This window comes from Budorcas taxicolor, chromosome 7, assembly GCF_023091745.1.
Source record: "Budorcas taxicolor isolate Tak-1 chromosome 7, Takin1.1, whole genome shotgun sequence".
NCBI lineage: Eukaryota > Metazoa > Chordata > Mammalia > Artiodactyla > Bovidae > Budorcas > Budorcas taxicolor.
Window position 1 is genome coordinate 4,870,079 of NC_068916.1, and position 15,590 is coordinate 4,885,668.

The 15,590-nt window shown below is 57.3% G+C and overlaps 1 protein-coding gene across 1 annotated transcript in view; it reads right to left on the reverse strand.

Moving 5' to 3' along the window:
• The window catches only part of GUK1 (guanylate kinase 1), a 45,540-nt gene extending 35,931 nt beyond the window's left edge, over positions 1 to 9,609 (reverse strand). Inside the window, exon 1 of the mRNA XM_052643891.1 lies at positions 9,604 to 9,609. The gene's annotated coding sequence lies outside the window, so the exon portion shown is untranslated. The remainder of the gene's footprint in view (positions 1 to 9,603) is intronic.
• Between the last annotated feature and the right edge of the window lie 5,981 nt (positions 9,610 to 15,590).

Below are 15,590 nucleotides of genomic sequence, written 5' to 3' on the forward strand. Positions count from 1 at the left end.
TGCTTGAGCCGCAGCCTCCCCCAGCCCTCGTCATTTGTGCAGGACCTAGCCTGTGCTGTGCACCTCAGCTTCCGCCTCCCCCTTGCTGTGATTACGTCACAGTGCTCACTCAACGTGCCCTCGGGGTTTTGTGTCTCCAGAGAGGGGCACAGAACCTTCTGGTGCTACTGGCTCTCTTCCCTAGAGAACTGACCCACAGCTGAATGCCTGCAAATGATTGTGTCCTCAGGAGCATCCTTAAAGAGGAAGGAGCATGTGAAAGATACACACACAGTTTTAAAAAATAAGGTGGATTCCTACGTAAACCCGAGGTTACCCAATTTACCTTCTTCCTGATTCTTTTCTCCTGGTCTGGCCCCCAACTTAGGAAAAGAGGATGTCTTCAGACCAGACAGGTATGGGGGCCCAGGGTGGGCACATCAGGGGAAGGATCCCTGCCCCAGGCAGGAGACGTTAGAGAGCCAGGAGGTACTAGGCAATTGCCTAGGGAAAATGAGGCCCTAATGCCCACCAGGACCTCCCTGTCCCCTTTGCAGGGATGGAAAAGCTGTGTACCTGCCCATCTTTGGCCAGGAGAGGGCAGAGTGAGCCGGCTAGAGGGCCTGCCAGCATCCATGGCCACATCCACTGTCAGGTTCAAAGCCCCCAGCCCAGATCCTCACCTTCAGCTTGAGCTGGGGCTAAGTTCCTCCCCTCAGGGGGTCCCTGAGTCCAGAGACAAGGTCAGACACAGGGATGCTGAACCCTGGGAAGGGTGGTTGGAGGGACAGAAGTGCCAGAAAGAGCAAAGGAGCTGAGGCAGGAGGGAGAGGGAATATGAGTACACCCTCTAAGCCCCCCAGCCTGGTTAGTAACACATGCAGCTTCTATGTGTGGCACCTGTGAGGCGGGCAACATTTATGCCAGGCTAGTGGCAGTCAGAGAGGTTGCGAGCCCACCCAAGATGACACGGTTAGAACTGAGCCCCTGGATCTCAGATCCTAGCGTGTTTGTTGCCAGCATCTCTTCCTCTGTCCCCACCCTGCCTCTGAAGACATTGGAGCTTCAGTGACTCTGTAGGCTGCAACATTATCTTGTTTTCCTAAGTGATGGGGAGCTCAGTACTTACTAAGGCACTCAACACCCAGGACCTAGTTGCAAAACTGTATCCTCTTAAAAAATTTCTCGGGATGGTGGGGGGTTTGGGATGTCTCTGCCTACTTGCCCTCCCCTGGTGAGCTGGCCTCTAAAGAACCCCTGAGCCCAGAGGGGAGCCTGAGACAGGTTTCTGTCCCAGATACGGGTGGGATGTGGAGAGGACCCAGTCCTCCCCTCTGCTCAGCTCAGAGCCCTTCCTCTCTAGGACCCGCCCTCAAAGCCCTCTCTCCTACGTGTCCCTCCTGGTGCAGGCTTCAGGGATTATGCCAGCTGCTCTGGTGGTGTGGGTCCTGGGACAGCACCTGCATGCCTCCATGCTCGTGCCCATTTTCCTGCTCCGTCCCCAGGCCATTCTGTCCCCTTGTCCTGGGCCTGGGTTGGAGTTGGGACAGCTAGGTTATGTCAGAAGCCTGTGTTTGGCATAGGGATGTGCCCACCGAGAGCCGCACAGCAGTCAAGGTTCAGTGGGAGGACCATGGCCCAGTTCCATGCCTGTGAGTGGGCTGACTCTGGGGCCTCTCCACCGTGAGACTCTTTGAGCATACCCACTCCTGCCTCAGTGTCCCCATATCACGCAGGCTCCTCCCTTCTCTGCATCCTCTCTCTGGCCCAGCTTACAGGAACAGCCCAGGACCATTCCCTACCCAAGGCTTTTCTCCCTCTTCCTGGGCACTGTCTGGGAATGTGCAGTTCTTGAATACTCGTCTCGGCTCTCCTGGGCATGGCAGTGCTGTCTAGAAGGCCAGCTTCACTGGGAAAGAGGTTTCTTACCTGGTTCTTGGTCTCACTTCACACCTGGGCAGACGATAGGTAAGGCAAGTCCGGGGAGTGCTTCTCAGTGAGCTTCGCACTGGGATGCCAAAAAGCACGTCTTTTTAGGACCCTCTGACTGACATTCACCATTCCCTCCCATTTTGAATATAGGTGACATTCCCAAATAGCGGTATGCACTGGCCCTACGATGTTGTCAGCAACAGAAGCCTCAAGACAGTTTTACATCTTGTCATGACTGTTGCAGGAACCATGAAATCTCGTTTCTGTCCCCCGCTCAACTGAGATTACAGGGGTGGTCAGCCTGCAGCTAGCGTTTTCATCTCTGGTGTTGGCAACGGAGGCTGACAGAAATTACAGCGCTGCATTCGAGCCCCCTTCTGCGCAAGGCTCCATTCCCACGTCTGCCAGCATTAGGGAGCTGAACACAGTCGGAAGGACACGCTGGATGTGTGCAGTCCGGAAAGTGCTAACTGCACTTGGTACATTTTGGAAACCATCATCCTCATCAAGGTCGTAGAAACCTGTTGCCCCTGAAGTCACATGCCACAAGAATCTTAAAACTTTTGATAACTGGACCTGTTTCTGATGGTGCATCATTGATGCTAGGTAGTAATAAAACCGTATTCTGAGAAGGAGCTCATGGACTTCCTTAGCCTGCTAGCGGGTCCCTGGTGCCTATATAACCTCCCTGCTCTAACTTCTAGATGAGGTCAGTAGGGGAGGGAGAGAGGCCCCACTTGGGGATGGTATGTGGCAAGCTGTAGGGCAGGGGACCCACAGAGATATCTGACATGGAATTTGAGGGGCAGGAAGACACCAGTGACTCAGGCACTTTCCATGGTGGTCCCTGCAGTCTGGCTGGAGGCCAGGAAGCCAGCAGGAGATCATCGTACCAGGCTGACCAGGGTGTGTAGCCATGGCACTCAGCAAGCTGATGGGGAGGGGAGGGAGGGAGGAGGGGCAGGCCCTCATGGGTCTGGGCGCAGATTGTGTCACAGACTGTGAGGGGCCCTGCAGCCCTCGTCTCCACCTGGACGAAGCTGTTCTCTTGGGACTCACCCCCAGGTTTGAGAGGGCTGGTGTCTGCTCCTCTCTCTGGGGGGCCCTTCTCCCCCTTACAACCCCCAGACAGAGGACAGCAGGAGGGAGGGACCCAACCTGTCTTGGGAGGCATCTGATGAATTCAGGGTTTCAAAACCCTGGGAAAGGGAAAAGTTTGTTGATCCCTGCCCTATCTATGGACTGGTGACGAGTTCCACAAACCCTAGTGGCTTAAAATAACAGTCCTCATATACGCAATCTTCTTGGGGGTTAGGACCTAGGAGCATCTTGGTGGCACGGACTGGCGCCAGGCTTGCATGTGGTGCAGCCAAATTGCGGTAGTACCTGGGTTTACCCCACAGGGTTTTCAGGGGGTAGAATGGTATCCCCCCAAAGTCACATCTGTCCAGAATCTCAGAATGGGATCTTGTCTGGAAAAGGTGTCTTTGCAGTTGTTATTAATCAAGAATCTTGAGGTGAGATGACTGGATTAGGGCCCTGGATTCAGTGACAAGTGTTATTACAGGTGATCTGAGACAGACCTCTGAAGGTGGCCACCTGACCACAGGGGCAGAAACCGGGGTGACGCAGCCGTAACCCAATGGACGCCCGGGCACCGAGAACCAGGAGCAGGAAGGGTCTGCCCCGGGGCCTCTAGAGGGAGCACACTCCACCCACACATTCATTTTGAACTTCCAGCCTCCAATCCCAGGAGAGAACAAATTTCTGTTGTTTTTAGCCACTACATTTGTGGAAATTTGTCACGGCCCCCCCAGGGCCTCATGTGGACTGGTTTCTGGGGCTGAAAGTATGGGGGTCCCCTAGACCCCTCTTTCCTTTCACCTGCCTGTCCAGGTGGTATCTGCACACATTGGCCTGAGGGTGGCCAGCTTCTTCCAAGTGACATAACCTGTGCAGCTGGGTGTGTGTCTCCCAGTGAGCAGCTGTCCCCTGCTGTGACTGCCACACCTTACAGCGGTTCTGGCTCTTGGGGTTAGAACAGTCCTTTCCTGGGTTCCCCCTGGCCTGTAGCCCCTGGCAGGACCAGGGGAAGGACACTCTCTCGCCCTGTTTCCTTCTCGCATCACTCCCAAAGCCCCGGGTCTGGAGGGAGCCAGCCATGGAGAATGTCAGCCTTGTAGCTGCAGTCATTGCAGAACTGTTCTGAAGAAAGATGGGCAGCTGTGGGGCAGGACTCATGTACCTGCCTGCCACCGTCTCTCCCTGACAGCTCCAAGCCCAGACCCAAGTGTGGACCATCCTGAGACTCAGAATCTGTCAAGGACTCACAGGTGTCTTGCTTGCCATTCCACTGAGCAAGGCTAGGGAGCACCAAGCAGATTGGTGTCTGAGTTACAGGGGTCAGGCACTCTGGTTCCTGGAACCTAGCAGGTGGCCCAACTCAGAAGCCCCATGTGGTCCTTGTCCACCTGAGTGACGCTGAAAACCTTCCATGCCCATGACTTTCTGCTGTCTGGCTCCCTCTAGTTTTATTTTTTTTAATTTGTGTTTATTTTTGTTGATTTCTGGCTCTGCTTGGTCTTCATTGCTGCGCAGGCTACTGTCTGGCTGCGCTGTGCGGGCTTCCTGCCGTGCGGGCTTCTTGCTGTGCGGGCTTGTTGTGCGGGCTTCTCTAGTTGTAGAGCAAGGCCCCAGGGCACAGGCTCAGTAGTTGTGGCCCAAGGGCTTAGCTGCTCCGCGGCATGTGGGATCCTCCCAGACCAGGATTGAACCGGTGTTTCCGGCATTGCACCTTGGATTCTTAACCTCTGGACCACCAGGGAGGCCCTCCCTCTCATTTTAGTTTGCTGGTATCAGGCAGCTCAGCTGTGCCCAGGGTTCTGACCCAAGGCCTTTGCACTGACTGCCCCTTTTCAGCTGAGTTCGCTTTCTCCTTCCATCCTCTTTCTGAGGGTCTATGCTCCTTTGAACTCCCCTCTCCACTGAAAATAGCCCTCCCTTCACTCCACTCTCCCCTGTTGCACATGAACATATTTAATTCATTTATTTGTTTCATGCGGGAGACCTGGGTTCGATCCCTGGGTTGGGACGATCCCCTGGAGAAGGGAAAGGCTATCCACTCCAGTATTCTGGCCTGGAGAGTTCCGTGGACTATATAGTCCATGGGGTCGCAAAGAGTCGGACACGACTGAGCCAATTTCAGTTTCACTTTCACGTTTTTTTCATGGTTTGTTTCCTCTGTGCTCTGCCGCCCAGCAGGGCCTTTTCAGTGGACACACTGTAGATACTCAGAGACAGGAAGAAGAGAGGGGAAGCCAGTGGGGACAGTGGCTCAGAGAGGAGCTGCCTGATCTTGGGCCACACAGAGAGGGCGCGAGGTCACAGGCCTGCGGGTGCCATGCCTGGCTGTGGGCAAGCAGTACTTATTCTTGCCACCTGAGGTGCGCCAGCATCCTTTGAAACAAGATTAGGACCAAGGCAGTCAGGTGGGGGCGCTCCTGCCTAGGCCATCGCTACCCTGGCTAGGACCCTTCAGTGCTTTAATTAAAACCCATCTCTCTGCCTGACCCCGCTCTGCCATCACATTCTCCACTTAATTGGGGCCCATCAGAGTGGCCAAGGTTAATTAAAAAGCCCAGCCCGAGGCGTAGCGGTGTCCAGCGTCTGCTGCTGGGATCTGCCGCGTGCACCCTGCCTCACACTCCAGAGGGCTGGCCTCCGCACCTGTCACTTGGCTTGGGATCCAGCTCCATGCTTTCTACTCCGGTCTCTCCGAGACTGTGAACATCACACAGGGATCCTGAGGCTCTGAAGTGGGTTTCTGTCTCCACCAACTGAGGGCAGGCTGGCTCTGGGGACACTAGTTTGTTTCTGCCGGGTCCTGTTTCCGGCCCGGGGGGCTGGGTGCTGCTTCTGGCTCCCAGGTCAAGGTGGGCCAGCCCTGCCCTTTTCAGCACCCCACCCCTACCTGCAAGCCCAGCTGAGCATCTGCCCTGGGAAGCCCCCTTTTCAAGAGGGATTTCAAGCCTCTTGCCGCACAGACTGCTACCTCCTACCACCCCATGTTAGGGCTATCTGTAAGGGGAGAGGCTAAGGTCACCTTAGAGGGCACCTGGCTCCCCAGGTGTGTTTAAGGGGTGGGTGCCCTGTGAGGGAGGCCAGTGGGGAGGCAGAAGCCTTCCAGGTGATCAGCCAGGGACATCAGGGTCTGTGATCTGATCCTTCAAAGGTCTGGTTATAGACAGGGAGACGGACAGGCCGAGGAAGGCAAGTCCCTGACAAAAGCAGCCACTGTTCTGTCATAGATGGGAAAAGAAACGGCCAGAGTGTCTTGCTGCTGCCCAAAGCGGTGGAAGTCTGCCTGCTTGCCTGCCCAGAGCTGGACATCAAGACAACAGGCAGTCCAGGCCCAGGGGCCTGGCAGAGCCAGGCTGAGGGATGGGAGAACCTGAGCAGGCAGGCCAGGTAGTGTGAGGAGGCCCAGCCTGATTTCTGGTTCTGGAACGAGCATTATTCCTCATTAACTGGACAAGGACACTGGACACTGGACCCAGGGCCGGAGACCGCTGGCCATGCCGGGAGCTTGTCTGGGCTGGGTATTAGCTGGCAGGTGCTGCTGCCCAGCAGCATGTCGGACCAGGCTGGGTCTGAGCTGCAGGGGGAGCCCTGGAGAGACCTCTGGTCCTGTTCTAGGGACCGGGTGTGTCCTCATACCCTCAACCCCGTGGCCTGCTCAGGAACCCCAGGCCCCACAGGAGGGGAGACAGGAAGTGGTCACACCTGCTCCTGAAGCTGCCGACTGAGGAAGCATGTCAGAGTGGATGGTGGCCTGTCCCACTGCTCATGCCAGCCTCGGGCTGGAATGCAGGAGCTGGACCCTGTGGGCCTGGGCTGGCTGAGCTGTCCCCTCTTTTTGTCCATCATAGGGCAAGCCGTGTGACAGGGAGAGGCAGAGAGTGAGTCTGAGCCACCTGTGAGTGTGTCCGAGCCTGAGGCATCGCACCTGCGCTGTGTGCAGCTCCACCTGTAGCGTGCTCCCTTGCATTGTCGCCACCTGCAGCATCCACAGCACAGTGGCCCCACCTGCACCCTCTCCTTCCCACCTGCATCACCCTCACTTACGGCATCCCTCTTACCTTCAGTGTCCTCACCTGCCGCACCCTCACCTGAGCCGCCACCATCCCTGCCATTCTTGGCTACTCTGGGGCAAGCTGAGCCGAGCTGTCTTCCACACTGTCCTCCTAGTCTGAGTGGGTGGGTGCTGAAACTGCCCCACCGGGTTCCTCACATCAGCTGTGGGCTCAGTGCCCATTCCCCCATCTGAGAGGCTAGAACTCGCCAACCTCCACATCCACTAGGGGTAGTCGTCAGACAAGCACTGTCAGAGTTGTGAGCCACTGGGAAGTGCCAGAGCGGCTCCTGATGGCCCAGTGGGTGGGGGCCGTGGAGCTGATGCTGCACGTGCCGACGTGTCCAGGAGCCTGGGCGAGGCCACCCTCCCCCATACTGGGGGCGACATCCACGAAGACCAGCCCTCTGGACATAGGCCAGGGGCAGCCCCAGACCACTCTGACCCGCCGGGCTGACTTCTGACCTCAGACTGACCCTGGTCCTGTCCCAGGCAGCACCTTTCCTTCCTAGACACTTGCCCAGCTGGAGCTGCCCGCGCTGGATGCAGCCTCTTCCCAGCGGCCTCCCAGAGCAGGGGTGATGCAATGTATGCTTCTGCCTGTCCTCAGTGTGCTGTTGACTTTGAGAGGCTGGGACAAGTTCTGCCTCTTTCCCAGACTCAGTTTCCCTGTTTGCAGTGTGACCAGCTGCTACGCAGTCATCCTGAGAACTGGGACACCCTTCCTCGTGGCCATCTCCTGGGGACCCTGATGTGGGAGGTGGGGAGAGGTTCCATGGGAGGCATCCACACAGGGAGCGCCTGGCATCACTGCAGGGACAGCTGATACTGAGGCCACCTGTTCTAGGGATGGCCCACTGCAGGTGTCCCAACCACTCCCAAATCTCCTCCCAGATAAGGGGCATCCTCCTGAGGCATTCTGATAATTGGCCTTAGACTGGCCTGCCTGAGGTTGGAGCTAGGAAGGGTGGATCTGTTGGGAGCTAGGTCTAGAGCTGGGGAGATGGCTGAGCCCTTGGAACTGGTCAGGGCCCCTGCAGAGGCTTGCAGCCCTGGGGATGGATCAGCTTGGCCCCAGAGATCCCTCCCCAACATGCAACATACACAGGTTCTCCTCTGCCTTGCGTGGGTCCCTAAGGTGCAGCTGGGTCCCAGGGGACCGTGATATAGGAGCCACAAAGATTATGGCTGTGAGCTGGTGAGGAGGCCTCCGCAGAGGCCAGGAGATGCCTGAGACTGAGGGATGGGGGCGAGGGTGAAGGAAGTTGAGAGTGAACTGCAGGTGGGACCACAACGTACGATGTGACGTCTCAGCTTTCCTTAAGACTCTGCCTGACTAACACTGACTGCCCTGGGGCAAGTCATGTCCTGCCCAGGTCAGTTTCTCCATCCATAGATTAGAGGTGCCCCTTTAGCTCAGAGTGGGACCCGTTTGTGAGGGGTGTAGGCTGAGGCACTCCAACTCCAGCTTGGCACTGGAGAGCCATGGAAGGTTCTTGAGCAGAGGAGGGGGCTGGTTTTCTGTTCCATAGCTCAGACCTGAAAACTCAAAGTGCACTCAGGGAAGAGGCACATGTGATCTATGATGCTCCTTCCCAGATCCAAACATGAAACAACTTCCCCAGGGCCCCAGGCTCTGCCTTTCTGTAGGTTGCAGGCTGACAGACGGGGTGAGCCAGGTGAGGTAGAATGCATCCCTGCAGCTTGTAGGCAGCAGAGGGAGCCGAGGAGCCTAGGACAGCCAGGGCCAGCCGCAGGTTCTACACTGGCCCGCCTGCTTCTCTGCAGTCCAGTTGTCAGGCGAGGGGCAAACATTGGGAAGTCTCCCTTCTCTCCCAAAACCTCCCCCCTGCTGTCTTGGGATTCCGCCGTTCAACCTCTTGCATTAAGGCCCAGGTCTCCCCACATTCCTGTCTTGAGTTCTGAAGATGGCTGCCAAGGTTGGGAGAAGGTGTGTGTAGAGGGTCCTCACATCTGCCATAGGGACTTGGAGAAACTTGAAGGAAATGGAAGCCTGGGAGAAGCTTGGACATGGAGCCCTGGGGAATCTGAGGGCCCTGATGAACCTTCAGAGCTCCCTTTGGAGGGTCCTCTCTGTCACAGAGACTCACCTGCTCCAAGAAGCCCTCCTGGATTAATGACAATGCCTCAAGTATTGACCACCTCCAAACATACCAGTGCCTGGCTGGCAGAATTCTGGCCAGTGCTGGCCCTTTGTTGGTGGGTGAACCAGCTGGCTCCTTGCCTCAGGCCAGGCTGCAGGCATCAAGGTTACTGGGAGCAGGCCTGCCTTCTCCTTTAGAGCGGAGGGAAGGCCTTCCCAGAGCCGGGCCTCCATGGGCGGGAGAGCATGCCATCCCTGCCAGCCCAGTGCCTCCCTCCCTGCCTGCTGTGTTTGGGTGGACGAGTCCTGGTCCTTATACCATAAACACCAATTTGCAGGGCCCTGAGAGCCAAATGACTGTTTACTGTGTGCTCCAGAGACTCAAATAAAAAAGAGAGAGAGAAAGAGAGAGAGACGTGATTGAGGAGCCAGCCTGGCTCTAAACATCAATTAGCACCTTCTGAGTAGCTCCTGTCCCAGCTGCCAGGCCAGGCAGTGGCGGCTCCCAGGCTGGGGCCCTTCCCAGGGCTTCCCCAGTGCCCTGGGTACCTGCCTGATCCTGGCATCTGTGGGGCTGACCTCTCAAAAGTACGGGATGCCTAAGGGGCGCAGATCGAGGATGTCAGAGCCACAGAAACTGCACCACGTGCTCACCTCCTCTTGGGAGCCCTCCCAGATGACCCGAAAGGTATGGAAGGGCCCACCACCCAGATCTCTTGGGCCAAGGTCATCTGGGGGGATGAGGAGTGTGGCAAGTGGGAGTGCCCTCTGTTGGCTGCTCCTGATACGCCCATTTTATGGGGGGACAGGGAGGGAGAAAATGGGATAGTTTTGCCTTCAGGAACTCACACTGGGGAGAGAGGCTTTATCCAGTAGGCCTCAGTTTACCTGTCAATGCCTATGAATAGAAGGACCTGAAGAACTCCCACCCAGGTGGGATGGCAGAAGTGCGGTCCTGCTCCTCTCAGGCCTGGGCGTCACCCTGGGAGGTTGTCCGCTGTCCGGACTGAGGCTGGACTTGAGACGAGTGCAGTGCGGGCGTGTGAGGTGCCCTGCTCCTGCTCAGGCCAGGGGGCCAGGGGGCCACTGGAGAGGGAGCTGCTGACTGCTAGGATGCCTTGTCCTTGGGAGTCCCAACCAGAGAGTTTCATGAAGGGGCACAGGGTTCCAGTCGGCAGATGAGTTGCAGGCAAGAGGACCACGCAGCTTGGGGAGGGACCACAGAGTTTGGAGTGAGGCTAGGCCCCTGAAGGGGAGAGCTGAGGGATTGGGCCACCCCAGGCCATCAGGCCGGACCCCAGGATGGGCTGCGTCATGCCCCCAGACCAGACCCTCAGGAGAGGGGCAGAGGCATGGGAGCAGGACCTTGAGGCCCATCCGGTCCAAGCTCCGCTGCAGGGGGTGAAGGCCATCACTGTGTAGGACTAGGGAAGCTGGCTGGGGGTCCTCAGTGCTCTGTGACAGGCTTGGTGACCCAGAGCCCTGCACCTGTTGCTCTGAGGGTCCCAGCCCTGGAGATGCTGGCCCAGCATAGGGGCAGGGGGATGGGATGTTCAGCACATCCTTGAAGTGTGGAAACAGGTCCTAAGGACCCAGAAAGTGGGAGTATGAGGGAAGAGGGGGGAGGGGAGAGGGGAGGGGAGGGCCTGTCGGGGTCCTAGGAGGAGGGGGATCACCACACCCCCTCCAGAACTTCAAAGCTGAAGCCCTGGGGGTGTGAGATTTGCAGGGAGCTGGGCCAAGGGGGGGCCCTGGCAGGGTGAGGCCCCACTACCTCCGGGCCTTTAATATGGTTATTCCTCTCCTGTCTCAACTACCTGTGAACAGACCCACCAGGCCCATTTCCTCCTTCTTCAGGGCTGGCGGGAGGGGCTGTAAACTCCCCGGAGAGGTGGCTTCTAAGGCCCGCAGGCTGGCTGCCCTGTGTTCTGGCCTCCTTCTGAGCTGAGGGTAAAGGCTGGGGGTGGGGAGGCTGGCCCAGAGTTCATGGGAACGTGCTGATGTGCTGATGTTGGCAGGTGAGGGGGGCCAGCTGGGCTCCAGAGAGGGATCTGGATGGAGCATCCCACATCAGCAAAAAGCAGGAGCAGAAAGGCCCAGGGGAGCCCCATCATCCCACTTCCTCTTCCTCTGGAGGGAAACTAAGGCTCTGGGTGGGGCTTGCTCCTGGCTGGCAGAGAGTTGAGGGTTTCACCTCCTCATTCACACAGGCTCTTGCCAGCTCCCTTCGACCATTTCCTGGAGCCTCTTCTGGTGGGGTCCTGCCTCTCTCTGCCCTTGAGCCATAGAGATGGGGAGTGGGGGCCTGGTGCCTCACCTGGGGGAGAGCTGAGACCAGGTAGGCAGAACCTACCTCTGCATCAACTCCCAGGCAGCTTCCACCTTCCTTCTGGGTGGCTGGCCTCTGCTCTTAGGAAGCGGGCCGTGTCCTTGCTTCCTCTCTTGGCCTCTCACCCTTGTGGCCCTGTGGCTGTGCCTCCACTCCCTGACTAGCCCGTCTCGCCTACCCTGTCATCTGTGGAGCCCCAGCACCTAGTTTTCAGCAGGTGCCAATTAGGGTCCTGCCCAGACCCTAAGAGGTGCCGCACCATTTGTACCGTCTGTGCACTGTGGATGCAGCCCATGGGCAGCTCCAGCGGCGCCCCTGTCAGCCCCCCACCTCCAGGACCTGACCCCTGTGTGGGGTGTCTGATCTGGGTCTATTGACTGGTGGGCTGTGTGGGCCTGGGGTCTTTCTGCTGGTGACTCACGGCTGCAGGTGAGGTTGGCCACCTGTGCTCCAGGTCTGGACACTGCCCTGTGAACTTCATCACTGTCTCCCTCTTTATAGAGCATCTGCCTGCAGTCCATCTGACTCCAGCTGACCCCTTGAGGCCCCAGTAGGGAGTCCCTGGTGGTCAGCTACAGCTCTGGGGCAGTGGTGACCTGCCCTGAAATGGGCCTGGTGAAGGAGGCAGGGAGCCCTGAGCCAGCAAGGGCGAGTGGCTTGGGTGGGACTTTGGTGTGCCAGCCTGGGAAGGTGATAATGATTTGGAGTGTGAAAGCAGAGGATTTGGGAGTCCAGAGCCCTGTGTCTCTCGGCAGTCCCCTTTAAAAATATATATTATATCTACTTATATTTATTTTTGACTGTGCTGGGTCTTTGTTGCTGCACAAGGGCTTTCTCTAGTTACAGCAAGCGGGGGCTTCTCACTGCAGCGGCTTCCCTCGTTGCAGAGCACAGGCTCTAGGGCGCGCCGGCTGCGGTAGTTGTGGTGCCCAGGCTTAGCTGCCCTGTGGCTTGTGGACTCTTCCTGGACCAGGGATTGAATCTGCCCCTTGCATTGGCAGGCAGATGCTTAACCACTGGATGACTGTGGGGAAGTCCCTGCCTCTAGTCCCTTAACCTTGCTGGACCTCTTCTGGCTCTGACTTCAGTGGCTTGGAGCCTGCAGCAAAGACCAGTGTGGCCGTTAGCGTGATGGGGGTGGTATTCCCCAGGCCCTGTCTGGAGTGATGAGGCCATGACCTCCTATCACCATGTTTCCTCTTTCCTCCCTTCCTCCCTTGAAGGGCTCCTACTCCCTCCACCAGGCAGCTCCTCAAACCCTCTCTCCCACTGCAGGGCTGTGTGGAGTGGATACTCTTGCCCATGCTGGGTCTGCACAGCCCTGGCCAGGACCCTGGCCAGCCAGCTCTTGCTCTCTGTTGGCAGAGGGTCACCCTCATTCCTTTGCTCTCAAGGATACCATGTGGCCCTGACGCCTAGCCACGGAGCCAGCTGAACTGGGCTTCCCTCCCTCTGCTCTCAGCAGGCACAAGCCTCCTGATTATGAGGCTCCCATCTGCCCCCAGCCCCCTCCTTTCTAGCATGTGGCTCCTGCAGGGCGGCTGTGCTGCGCCTGACCTCTGAGAGGGTGGGGACTAGGCCTCCTCCCCTCAGCTCCTGCATCAGCTCTCCCCATGTCTCACCTGTCCCAGCATGCCCCTCCACCCCTGCTTCTCCTTTCTCCCTCCTTGTGGGTCTGCTTGGATATCAGGGCAGGGCTCAGAGGCAGTGGTAGTAGTAGGGAAGAGAGCCTGGAGGGACACAGAGAGAAGCAAGGACCCTGCTCTTGGCTTGAAGAGGTGAAGGTGTGGTTTGGGGAAGCCATCCCTTCATCCCCTGGCTCCTGTAGCCTCAGTTTGCAGAGGGCTACCCAGCTCTGCATACCTTGAATACGCTGGATTGAGGGCGGATGTAGGCAATAACCATGGGGACACAGCGTGATGCTCCTGCCAACAGTGTGCTTTGCTTGCCCTCGAGTCTTTCCCTGTTTGCCTTGGAAAGATCCCCATCCCAAGATTCTGAGCATGATTCCAGGATCTGGCCAACCATACATATAGAGACTGCTGACCCCTGCCAGTTCTTGGACACCTGAGCTATGCCCTGTGGTGGAGAGGAGGCCGGGGTCCAGGGTCAGCTCAGGCCTGAGGATGAACAGAGGCAGGAAGGAGCCCCTGAGAGTTCTTGGCTTCATACATTAGCTCTCTGCTAGCGATGGATGTCCCTCGTGACCTCCCAACTGGATTCCAGCTGCATGAGCTGTGACTTCTAATGTGGCCTTTGCAGGGCGCAGAAGGAGGTGAGGCCCAGTGAGAAGTTCCTGCCTAATTTTCAGGCTTCTTGCTGGTGAGCCTCCAATTGAGGGAACATGTCTTGCCTCCAAGTCAGACCAGGCTCCTAGAGTGCCCCGTGGCAGGCTGAGAAGGGGACCCCATACAGAGTTCATGTCCCCAAGCCCAGGAAGCATGACCACGTAGCTAGTGCTCAGATGTCAACTGAGTGAGCATGTTGTGGATGTTTGGGGAAGTGGCTTTCAGCTGACTTGGTGGATGTCCTGCTGCACCCCTGACTTGCGTGGGGTCTGCCCCCCTGGGGCTGCCATGGTGCCCTGCTTGCCGCACCACACATCCCCTGCAGCAGGCAGGCCTCCTTCCCTGTTCTCTGCACTTTTCACAGGTCTGTCTCCCCCTCGACTTTGAGACCACTGGCTGTTTCCTTCCTTCTTTGGAGAGGCCATCCTTCTTCCTTCCTCTGGAATTCTGGCTCTGGAGGCCACCACAGAGCCCCCAGGAGTCTCTGAGCTAAACATGCCCACCACCACCTCCCATCGTGGCCCCTCCTAGAGGGTCACGACCAATCCAGGTCCCGTGCCTTGCTGACCCACCACCGAAAATCCAGCACAATCCACAGGCTTGTTTGGTTGTTTCTTCTTCTTCTTTGTTTTTGTTCGTTCATTTGTTTTTACTTTCCCCATTGTTTGAAACTCACAAGCTATGACTAAAAGTTTCTTTCACAGAAAGAAAAGGAAAACCACAACAACACATCTGTTTGTCTAGCTCCTGTGTATGGTGGATATAGCAGCATCGGAAATAAAATTAAAACCCACAAATGCAAAATTCAAAGCAGAGGAAGGTCGTATTCCTAGTGGGGAGTGCAGGTCCCTCCACTGTCTCTCCCCCTGCGTGGAGAGGAGGCCCTCAAGGACAGGGGCCTGGCAACATTTCACAGTACCAGAGGCTGAGGAGGAAAAGTCTTGGCATGGCAGCACATGGTGGGCAGTTCCTATGGGCATTAGTTGAGGGGTCCATCGGCCGTGCTCATTCCCAGACAGGATGGATGAGTCAGATGTGATGAGGGCCAAGTCAAGTAGCCCACCGGAGACTCCACAATGGCCGGTGGCAGGTAGGTCTGGTGTACCATAGACATAGCAGCAGGACCTGGGGGGCAGTCCTGGCCACAAGGGGCTGGGGCAGAGACCACTCCTCTGGGGTCTTTGGGTCCTCTCTCCATAGCACCAGTGTTGTATCATCCCCCGACTCCAAATCTCCCGAACAACCCCAGGTGAGCCTCCAAGCTAGGTTATAGAGCTGAGTAGGCCCTGGGCAGCCTGAGAGTCTAGGTCCCCTTCTTGCCTTTCCCTTACAGAGGACTGTGAATAAAGGAGTTGGAGAGAGGTGCTGAGGCCAAGAGGGCGCCAACAGCAAGACTGGAACAGGAGACTTTGCTCCTTTCCTGTGGATGAGATGGGGTGCCTGTGGGAACGTCAAGACAGGGAGGCGGGAGAACCAGGCTTGGACTCTGTCAGCAGCCAAGTAGAGGGCACAGCTGACCAGGCTGCACGGTGCCTTGCTGGGGCCTGGGTGGCAGTAGAACACTTGGAAGAGGGCCTAGTTGTCCGATGCCCAGCATAGAGCAGCCGGGACAGAGTTAGGCCGCACGTTCCAGGCCCTTCCTCAGCCTACTGCCACGAGGCTCTATCTCCTGGACCCAAATCCCAGCCATTCTTGCGGTTCTGCAGGGCCTGGTTGAGAGCGTTAGCAGATATCATTGAGGGAGGAATCCTTGGAGGATATACCTCGGACCTCAGTGGGAGGGGTAAGAGGACAAGATGTTCCCCACAGGCTCTCCATAGCTCATTC